The following is a 10,377-nucleotide window of genomic DNA, read 5'->3' on the forward strand; positions in this document are numbered from 1 at the left end:
TCATTAGAGACTTTTCAATTTTCCACATTTCAGGGGCTTAATTACAGACTTATTCTCTATGCAGAAGTGCAGGATTAGGTGTCTTCCCAAGTAAAATACCAGGAATACAGCTGCTTACCGTGTTTTACAGTAGGGTTTAATATTAGCATTAATGACCACAGGTGACAGTAAAAACTTGCCTATTAATGAGGGCACGATAGCCAGGAAAACACTGAAGAAGCCCAGAGGCCTGGCTGCACCCTCTGGTTCACGGCGGCTTCCACACAAAAAGAGTTCAGAGTGAGTGAGTTCCTCACTCCAGGGAGCTACTCCTGGTCTGGTTGTCAGGCGCACAGACGGAGGCGAATAAGGAGAGAGGGGACTCCTCGTGTGGATTCCACGTAAAGGATTCACTAATGTGAAGGGACTAGGGACAAAGAGCTGAAAATAACCAAGGGTCCAGAGATTTTACAGCGAGGGATGGAAAGGCGGGGATAAGGGATACAGCCAATGGGACAGAGGGAAGGAGGCGGGGCTGAAGCTGAGAGAACCAATGGGAGCAACACATAGGAGGGAACAAGGGAAGTAACCAATGGGCTGTCGAGGAGTACAGACCTCTTTAGAACTAATACATAGTTAACTGAGGGAAATGAATACTTACAACTTCATACATAAAACAGAGAGGGGAAAACATTAACCAATGATCTGGAAATACAGAAATCACCAAACCCCGGGATGATGGGTACTCACCTTAACAACGGAGTGTGTTGTTAGACATTGGTGCTTGACCACCACATGTTGGTTTCAGTTGTAATTTCGGGGGTCAGAGTGGCTGCAGCCACATGCACTGCCACACATTAACCAAATTTTCAGATAATTTCCAGAAATTAATCAGCCATTTCAAACAGATCATTATCTTTGCAGTCAGTCTACTTCTTCACAGATTGCAAGTCACACAAAAACTCTTGGATGGAGGGCTGCTAAAATTGTGTGTGCCAAATTAACTTTAAATCTTACAAGAAAACAGATATAGCTGTGGTGAAGCCAAGGGGGTGAACTACTCCCATGTGTTTCTCATTTCCTAGTCAGCACAATCTGCAGTAGAAACACAGAGAGCAGACAGAAAAAGGCGTAGTTTGTTTCTGCATTGGTGGTTGTACAACCAGTTATCAGGAGTGCAGCTGTTGAAGGCATTTCTCTTCCCTTTGCCCATCAGACAGGTGATGACATCCCAAGGAACCTTACCTGAGAGGTTGCACACTCATAACACCACTATTAGCATTTGTCTTCTCAGGGGTCATCAGCTTTACAATAATTCATTAAACTTGGTGATGCTTAAATACTTTCAGTGCCTTTGCCCTTGCATTTTCTCATGCACCTGTGCTGCCTTTCCACTGGAGCCAGGGAACAAGCCAAAATCTGCGTTTCTCTTTAGGCTATATCTTCTTCCGTGAGAAGCTGCCTGCAAATTTCCTGCCAAGAAAACCTGGCAGAACTAAGACCAGAAGAAGCACAACTAAGTCTCTCTGGCCTTTGTGCTCTGGGGAATTATGGAGGAAGGAATATCTGTCTATATGCTGCATATGTGTGTGTGCAGCATATGCACAGAGCAAGGGCTGGACAAGAGGAGCATTCATCCCAGGGCACTGCTCAGTAGAGGGGAAAACTTAGGCCAGAAATACCTCAGAAATTAGGTGGGCAAGCCATTCCCAGCAGTGGAAGTTTTGGGGAGGGAGGGAAGGGCTTTCAGAACCACAGGGCACTGAGAGTCAAGTGTGTGTGTTTCTATAGGGATGCAAGTGTTTATAGCAGCCAGCCCAGAACAGAGAACAAATGCTGTGTGTGAAAAACAAGCTTCTGAGAACTCCTGCCAATATATAGCCATGCATTGGAAAACAGGTCCTCCCTACCCTGCTCCCATCCTATAGACCTGCTGTCATCCAGCCTATTTAGCAGAGATGCCTCTTTTATGAGACTGGGCACCTCTGGTTTCCTCTAACACCAGTGATGACACACAAAGCTGCTGCTCGTCTCTTAGGTAGGCCAGATTGCCCTCTGGAGAGGCTGTACTCTCCAGGAAATACGGAAAAGGCATCTGGCAAACTGGTTTCTCACTTGGGCACCTAAGCTGCCTGACAAAAATTAGGCAGAGGGGAGCTAATTCACAGTACCTCTCCTAACATCTTGCACTGGGAATTTCCCAAAATAAAGCAACATCAAAGGAGCAAGAGGGTTCAAGAGAATCAGTGTTAAGAGTCTCTGTGTATTTACCCTAATTCCATTCCTCTGGTGCCTCTCTCCCTCACAAAAAAACCACAGAGAAAATTCATTAAGATCTGCAGTCACCTCAGTACAAAGTGGGGAATGTGCTAAGGACTACTGGAATTTCCATAAAGGGGATAGGGATGAAATCATGTGTTCAGGAGATTCAGTACCAAACAGCTTTTTGAGTGTGGGGCTTCTTTGTCTTTCTTTTTTGTTTTGGAGGAGTGTGTCAATGTCATGGGTTTGGCTTTTCTTTTTATTTGAAGGTGGGGCAGAGCGGGGTGTTGAGTTTTTGTTTAAATTAGTGCTCTGTCTTATATTGCAAGCAGAGAGGACCAGTGCCTGGTGCCTGCACCCTCCATTCCCATGATCCAAGGAGCACGTGACCCCAGCAACACCCATGCTGGCACCCAGACACAAGCCCTTGATGTCTCTGATGAGAACATCATTGAAGACTAAAGACCGGATGGCAGAGGAGGGGACAGCGAGTTTTGAGCACAGAAGAGAACCTATAAAGTGAGAGGTGAGAAGTAGTGGAGGGAAGGGTCACCAATAGCAGGTGGGAGATGCTACTTGCAGCACCTGGAGAGAGTGAAACAGGGAAAGTTGCCATATGGAAAAGTGAGAGCTGCTGTGGCCATCCTGAAACAGTCAAGGAGCATTGAAGGAGCAAAACATCACTGAAATTTTGACAGAGACTGGGACCAGAATTGTGTCCTGGGTTGTCAGAAAAAGAAGGCTCCTACATTTCAGGAACAGATGGTTTGGCACCGTGGGATTGTTTCTGAATTAAGGATTCTGTTGATGTTTTGGGATAAACTGGCTTGATGTCAAAAGCTACCTTGATTAAATCTCCCCCAAATTTTCCTCGTATGTTGTACTGTTCTGACACATGACCCCCATTCCTATAGCAAAAGATGATTCCAGGGCTTTTTTCCTGAACAAACAAAGTAAGTGTTCATCCCCACTTTAAAAATTCAAGTTTGGCTTTAAAAATGCCAAGAGAAAAATAATTGATCTGAACAAACAGCCTTTAACAGCTCCCACCATAATATCACATGTTCTCCCTGAGGAGACCTGCCAGTTTTTCCCCAGCTCCTTTCAAAAGGCCCCAGAAGAAAAATACAAAGGGAAACATAATTAAGGAAAGCTGTGGGAAAATTACCCTTTTACCAATTTCCAGAAAAATTAATTCCTTGGGATCTGACCTAATAATTATATAATCTTTATTCCTGCACAGGAGTGAATTTCTTCTTACAAAAATAAAGGATTTGTCTTTGTTTCCATTTCTCACTTCCATTCCCACAAACAAACCATAAGTTCTGAAAAGCCTGATGCAGACTCTCAGAGAGTACAGGTGAGATATTTTGTGGAAAAAGTGATATTGGGGGAGGATCTAAAAAGAGAGGAATGGGAAGCAAGGAGTTGATTTGACTAAAGGCAATAATAATTTTTCCTGGGAAATAGCTTTTGCACAAACTGGACCTATGCCTGATCCAGCAGCACCACACTTACTCTGGAAGCAACTGGTCACTCAGGAAATTATCACAATGAGGTATTGCTGGAGTAAGAACAGCAGACACAGTTCCCAATATTGATTTTGTATTTACTTTTATAGGCCTGAGAGAGCAGACACTTTGAAACCTTCTAGGAAAGTTTACCAACAGTTACCCATGAAGCCTTGTAGCATTCTACTATCCTAAGATATACAATTTAATCTGGGGTTTTGTTGCAAATTTTAACATTTCTGACACTGGTTTTGGACTGATCATATTTTTCCAGTAAAAATGACTAATCATACTCAGGATTCTTTCACACCTTCCCTCATTTACACACCTCTACATTCCTCTATTTCAGTTTGCTGATTAGTACTGTCTATTCTTTTCACTTCCCATTCACAAAAGCAGTGAAAATATAACTTCATGCTGAGACACAAAGAGTCAGGAACCAATTCTGCAAGAAGCTTGCACATATCTAAGTATGCTAACCATCCTTGGCTCAAAGTCAATGTTTCACTCTTATGCTGAACTGACATCCTAAGCCTAAGCTTCAGATGAACTTTGAAGATCACATACATCATTGCACTTCCAAGTCTTACTAACTGTGGAGAGCTCAGAGACCATGGTGCAGTCCCCCACACTTTTCCTTGCTGACGGAGAGAGACGTCTATGCACAATTCATGCGGGGATTTTATGAAAAACAAGGCAAAAGTGCTCCTACTGAGTGATTTTAAAAGAAGCCTGGTATAAATAAAATGTGTCAGTTTGCATTTTCATCCCAGACTATAGCCCCAAGTTTTAAGAACATTTTTTGCTAACTGCTGAAGATTTTTGTATGGGTAAGTTCACAGTTCTGTAAATTATTGCTATGCTTATTTTGCCTGTGAGCTATTTTCTCTGAATTTGTAACAAGACATAAGTTTTCTGCTCTGTTAAAGCATAATCATAAATGCATCTTTCTGAACATGGAGACCAAATAAATACTTCTACTTTCAGTACTAGTGATGTTTTCCCAATGTAAGCCAGCATGCTGAAACAATACAAGCTTGTGGCCAGCACACAATATAACCATTTTATTTTTACAAAAATAAAACAAACACTGCCATAACTACATATTTGCAAGGAGAAGAAAAAGTATCAGTTAATTGTCTCTACATGATGTACATATAAGCAAGAAGCCGGAGATTTATAGCCCAGTTGTTCTTGTAACCAACCCCAGTTACAATGTGTCTCTGCTCATCCTAACAGAAACATCTGCCTAACCACAAGAGCTAGGCATCACCACTGCTATCTGACATTGCAGTGGTTTACAAGGACAACGCAGTTACAGCTGCAAATCTGCCACAAGCAAAAAGCTAAATACTCTGCTGAATGCATCACAGTCATTTGGACTACTTAGATGCTTCCTCCTACCCTTAGTAACAGGCTAAAATGGATGTTGATCCAAAAGAACCAAGCTTCTGCTCCTTATCTCATAAAATTTGATGGAGTTTGGTTTATGGGTTTTTGAGAGGGGTTTTTTTAACAACTTATCCCGGCAGAACTTACAAGCTAACAAATACTTCTAAAAGACCTTCCTTATGCCAACACCTGACAGCAGAGCTCAAATTCAGAAACACAGAAAAACTCTTGGGAGAGAGAATCCAAACAGTAAAGCTCTGCACTTTTGCAAAGTGTCACTGCTTGTTCCACTTGTCCCTCTGCATGGCTTGCTCCTCTTGGCTGCTTTCAGCACAGATTAGTGACCTTCAACCCTGGCAAATATGTTGCCCTCATGCTTTTATGATCTCATAATCTCTCAGAAGGTGCCACATTCTGAGATTAAATACACCAGAATCCCAATGGCAGCATAATACAGATGCAGCTGTGATTAATGCCAATTAAAACAGTAGCAGCATGTGACAGCTGTTACAATTACTGTTAATTAGCAAGTTTTAAACCCTCTCTTGTCAGGCTCTGCTTCGAAGTATGCAACTAGAATAGGTCATGAGTTCATGATTCCTTAGTCCTCTGAATGTCTTTCTGCTAGAGAACTACTACATGAAAGGCTCTAGCAGAAAAGCTTTGCATGATCTATTGGTATTTCCCTGGAAAATAGATCGTAAAGAATAAAGGAACTTCAGCTATGGGGGGAATTTGGGCACAGGACACTGCCCAGATGAACTGTTAAACACAATTTGCTTACAGTGTTCCCCAGGGCATGTTGAACTTCACATATAAATATACAAGTTAAACAATCCAAGTAGGTGTCTACAATAAAGTTCTGCAAATATCCATCAAAAGAGGAGAGAAGGTTGCTCTTAAACCGTTTGCCACATCTCACACCAGTTTTAGAAACATGGTGTGTAGGAGCTTTGGGTGGTTCAGACGGTCGGGACGGACGGAGACGAGAGATCTCTATAGTCAGATCTTGGAACATGCGGTTTATTGCAAAGGGCGTGGGTACAGGGGCACTGCTTAGAGCTGCCAGACACAGCTCTGAGCAGGCCCAGGAGAGCAAGAGTGTAAGCGAGTAAGAGAGAGAGAGAGCTAGAGGAATGAGAGTGAAGAAGTGTGTGTGAAGAGAGAGTAAGAGTGTGTAAGAGTAAGAGAGTGAGTAAGAGTGTGCGAAGAGTGTCTGAAGTTCTGGTTACAATACAATAAATCATCTTCTGTACTGAATATTCTAATTGTCACTAACCAATCTAATACAAGATACAAATCCTATAGCATTTACATACAGCCTATAAGAGTTCTTACATTACCATAGAGTGTTACATCTTAACTTCTAAAAACTACTCTTTGGACCCCTTCTGCTGAGCTAGTAGGGTCTGCTCTGACCCTTGGACCTGCCTGCAAGCAGAGGGTATTGTTCAATCAAGAGGGGATTACCTTCAGTCGGCCATACCATTGTTTTCCAGTTGTTCAGTAACTAAGACTTGGTATTTCAAAAGTGGCTGTCATTTCGATGTCGCCTGTAGTTTTCATATTCCCAAAATCTTCTGTCAGGCAATCATATTTATAAGGCTTTCCTGTTTCATCTTCCCCAACACTGGTGTCTTCTCCCCTTTTCCCACCACAGCAAGAGAAGAGCCCCTGCTAAGGACTTTTTTCAATTGCACTGGGAGGTCTGCCTGAAGCACGTGCAGACACGCTGGCTGCACCTATCCCAGGAAAATAAACACTGCAGGGATGCTGCCAGGCCCAGCCATTGATGCTATCACACTGGTAGAACAGTCACTGGCATGCTGGGACCCATGCTGTCCCAGGAAACATCATCCCACATGGGTGTACAAGTCCACAGGGGACAGGAGCCATGCCCTGCAGCCACCCTCTCTGGCAGGAATGAGAAGGATGTGGTCAAAAGGCAGCAGTTAGCCTCCAAGCTAAAGAACAGACCTTGGCACTGGCTCACGATAATTCTAATAAACACAGCAATTAGGGATATCTTTAAGTAGATTGCTTGAGCAGGTAGTCAGGGCTCCAGCACAGGGTAGGCACCTCATAGGCCCCAACAAACCTGCTCTACCCAGGCAGTTGCCACATCTTCACTCTAGTTCCTACCTAAATCAGTGTCTCACCCCTTGCCCACCAGTTAAGTCATGATAATACACATTCCATGGGATGCAGGAATGGTAGGTGCGGTGTTGGATGTCAGTGCAGAGCAGAACAGCCACCCATGTCCCCAGAACAATGAATTCCCGACAAACTTTAATCATCTTAAATAAAGAAAGGAAATGAGTCCTCAAAGCTGTTTCATGCAATGGCTGAATGCTGCAGGGATCTCCTGCAAGTCTAGGGATGACCAAGGGCGTTTGACATCACACACAGGAGCAGGCAGCTGCGGCCCAAAACACAGCTGCTTCCCCAGGCATGCAGCCGCTTGGTGCATATTCCTGGTACTCAGATGACTTCCAAGGGCACTTGCTTCAACAACAGCATGGTCTCCTCTATTACTAATACCAAAGAAATCACCACTTACTGCCTGAACAGTCATACTGTGACTAGGAAATAATGTTTCAGATTTCAAAGGTAACTTAGAAATTACAGTATAGAGCGCTTGACATCTTAAGAGATCTATACATCATGTTGACACATATAAACAAAAAATGAGAACATACTGCATAATGTCAAGCAGCTTTTTAGCTTGTTTTAAAAGAGCCAACCTTTACAATGTAAAGACACACTTTATTTAGGTCTGAATGGGTCATTTTTCTCTTCCTGTTTTTTTTTCCTGACAGCAGACATTCTTTTTTTTCTTCACCGAAAGGAGTTTTATCTCAAGCAGCTCTGAAACACTTTCATGATCTGTATAGAAAAATATAATCAATTCTGAAGTTTTTGTAGCTTTTGTTAGCTTTTAATAGAACTATGGAAATCTTTCAGCAGCTACTTTACTTTCCATGAACAAAGAGTGCACAGGGCTCTCAGTAACCCTCCTTCCCAAGAGATTTGCACCGGCAGCACAGGGAGAGGCAGGTACATTATTTTGTGATTAAGAACTAGCAGGTTTGCCCTCCATTTATTTCAACCATCCTATTAGCGCAACTAAGACATCTGCCTAACATTTCCTTTCACTCTGGTTCATGTGAGCTAAATAACACATAAACTAAAAAATGGGCTTTCAGCAGCTTTTAATAGCAAGGAAAAATAAACTCCTCCAGTATTACAGATGGACAATCTCTGTCTTGGCTTCATTACCTTATGTTATTTGAAGAAAATTAGTGGCTTTGCACTAGCAAAACCCATGCAAAAGAATAATGTGTTGAGCTCATTTTGTCCAATATGTGCAGTAAAGTTTTAGTTAATGATCTTGCACATAAAATGCTAGTACTCTGTGTCACCATAAACGGTGTAACCAAGGCATTCATTTCAGCGTGTCTAGGTCCCCAACCTTTAATGGAGGCGCCACGTTGTATCCGTTCCTCTGCTCTGCTCGGTGTTTGAGCCAGGAATGACTTTTTGCGCATAGAGCACTTGGTGCACACAGCACTTGCATCCATCGCCCATCTCACAACTACACGTAAATAATTTTGTGACAGAGGTAGCACAACCTGAACAGTATCGCTGAGCCAAACCAAACACTCCTTCTTGTAATGCCTTCTCCTGTCCCCTTCTGGTGTGCACATATATATATACAAAGATGCATTTATCAGACGCTTGTGTCTTTATTGTAGAGATATCATATACCCTGTTTCTTTTCAACAGATTGATCTGTCATTGTCCCACTTGTTGCCTGCAAAGAGGCTGTACTTCAGAAACTTTTATTCCAGGTGTCTATCACTGGATTGTCTGTACTGAAAGAAGTTAAGATGACTTCAACGTGAACATTTACATTTATGTATAATACTGTTTAATATTTATAAAGTAGATAACTTCGGGGAATATTTTACTCTCCTGTACTTAGAAGAAGTGTCTTTCGTGCAAATTACGCTTTCTTCAAATGCCACAGTAGGAAAAGAAATACTCTGAAGTTAAAGAAAAATCGAATAAAGTAATTCTTTCGGACATTATTTCTGAGTCACGAATCTGTTGCTCCTGCAGGGACAGGGAAATCGTCCCAAGAAAGGCTGACCACTTCATCACAAATGCCTCATTTAGTGGAAGACAGTTGTGAAATTTCCCCTCACTAGGCAGATGACTGCAGTGATGGAAAAGCCATGCTGCCCAAAAGGCTTCACAAGGAGTTTCGTGTTCATCTCTCCATCTTGTCATCCATTGGAAATTTAGAAGATGCCTCCTGCAGAAACGGCATCCTGGCAGCCCATCCAGATGACATTTAGCAGACCCCTCCAAATTTCCAATAAACATCTCAAAAACCTTCACTAGTCCCATGGAGGGCACAGATATTGATTCTCATTCTCATTACATCTAGTAAGGTGACTGTGCCCCCTCTACTGTGCTACAGCCCCTGGCCTGAGATCGCCTTCACAACTGAGAGCTTGGAGGGTTATGCACATTTCAGACTGATGAAGAGCACACAAGTGTTGTTGGCATGCACACACCTGGCTCTGGAGTCCACATGCAAGGTTCTCACCCTACTTCCTAGCCAAGGGGTGCAGAGAGAGTGCAAGTGTTGCAGGATGGGCTGTGCACAAAGCCTAGGGCATGCAGCAGGAGCTGGTCACACTTGCCTCCTACATCCTCTCCCTGCAGGGCCTGGGACTTAAACGGGGGAGTGGGAAGAGGGGAGGATAGGGGAAAGGAGGAGGGAGAAGGAAAGTGGTATACAGCAGACGAGGTGGCGCAGAGATTGGGCAGAGTCGGGGATAGGCAGCCCTGACGGTGGCAGTGTTCGGACGGGGCTCGGCGCCTCTTTCCCTTCTTTCTCCGCCCTGCCGGACCACCCCCCGCCCGGGGGTGCAGCTCTGGCCGCCGTCGCTGCATCAGGCAGCCGTGCCCGCGGGGTCCGGGACGGGCAGCGGTCACTGGAGGGGCTGCCTGGGGGCTGCTCCTCTTTCACGGGAGAGAGAGACGAGCCGGTGCGCACACGTATACAACCATAACCACACACATATGCACACCTGGGGCAGAGATCGTACGAAACAAACCCGCAGACAGGTGTCATCTTTGCGGGAGGCCCGGGCCGGGCCGGCCATGCTCAGCGCGGATCCCTCCGTTCCGCAGCTCCGGTGCTCGGCGCTGTGCCGGCGCA

This window comes from Corvus moneduloides, chromosome Z (assembly GCF_009650955.1).
Source record: "Corvus moneduloides isolate bCorMon1 chromosome Z, bCorMon1.pri, whole genome shotgun sequence".
Taxonomy (NCBI): domain Eukaryota; kingdom Metazoa; phylum Chordata; class Aves; order Passeriformes; family Corvidae; genus Corvus; species Corvus moneduloides.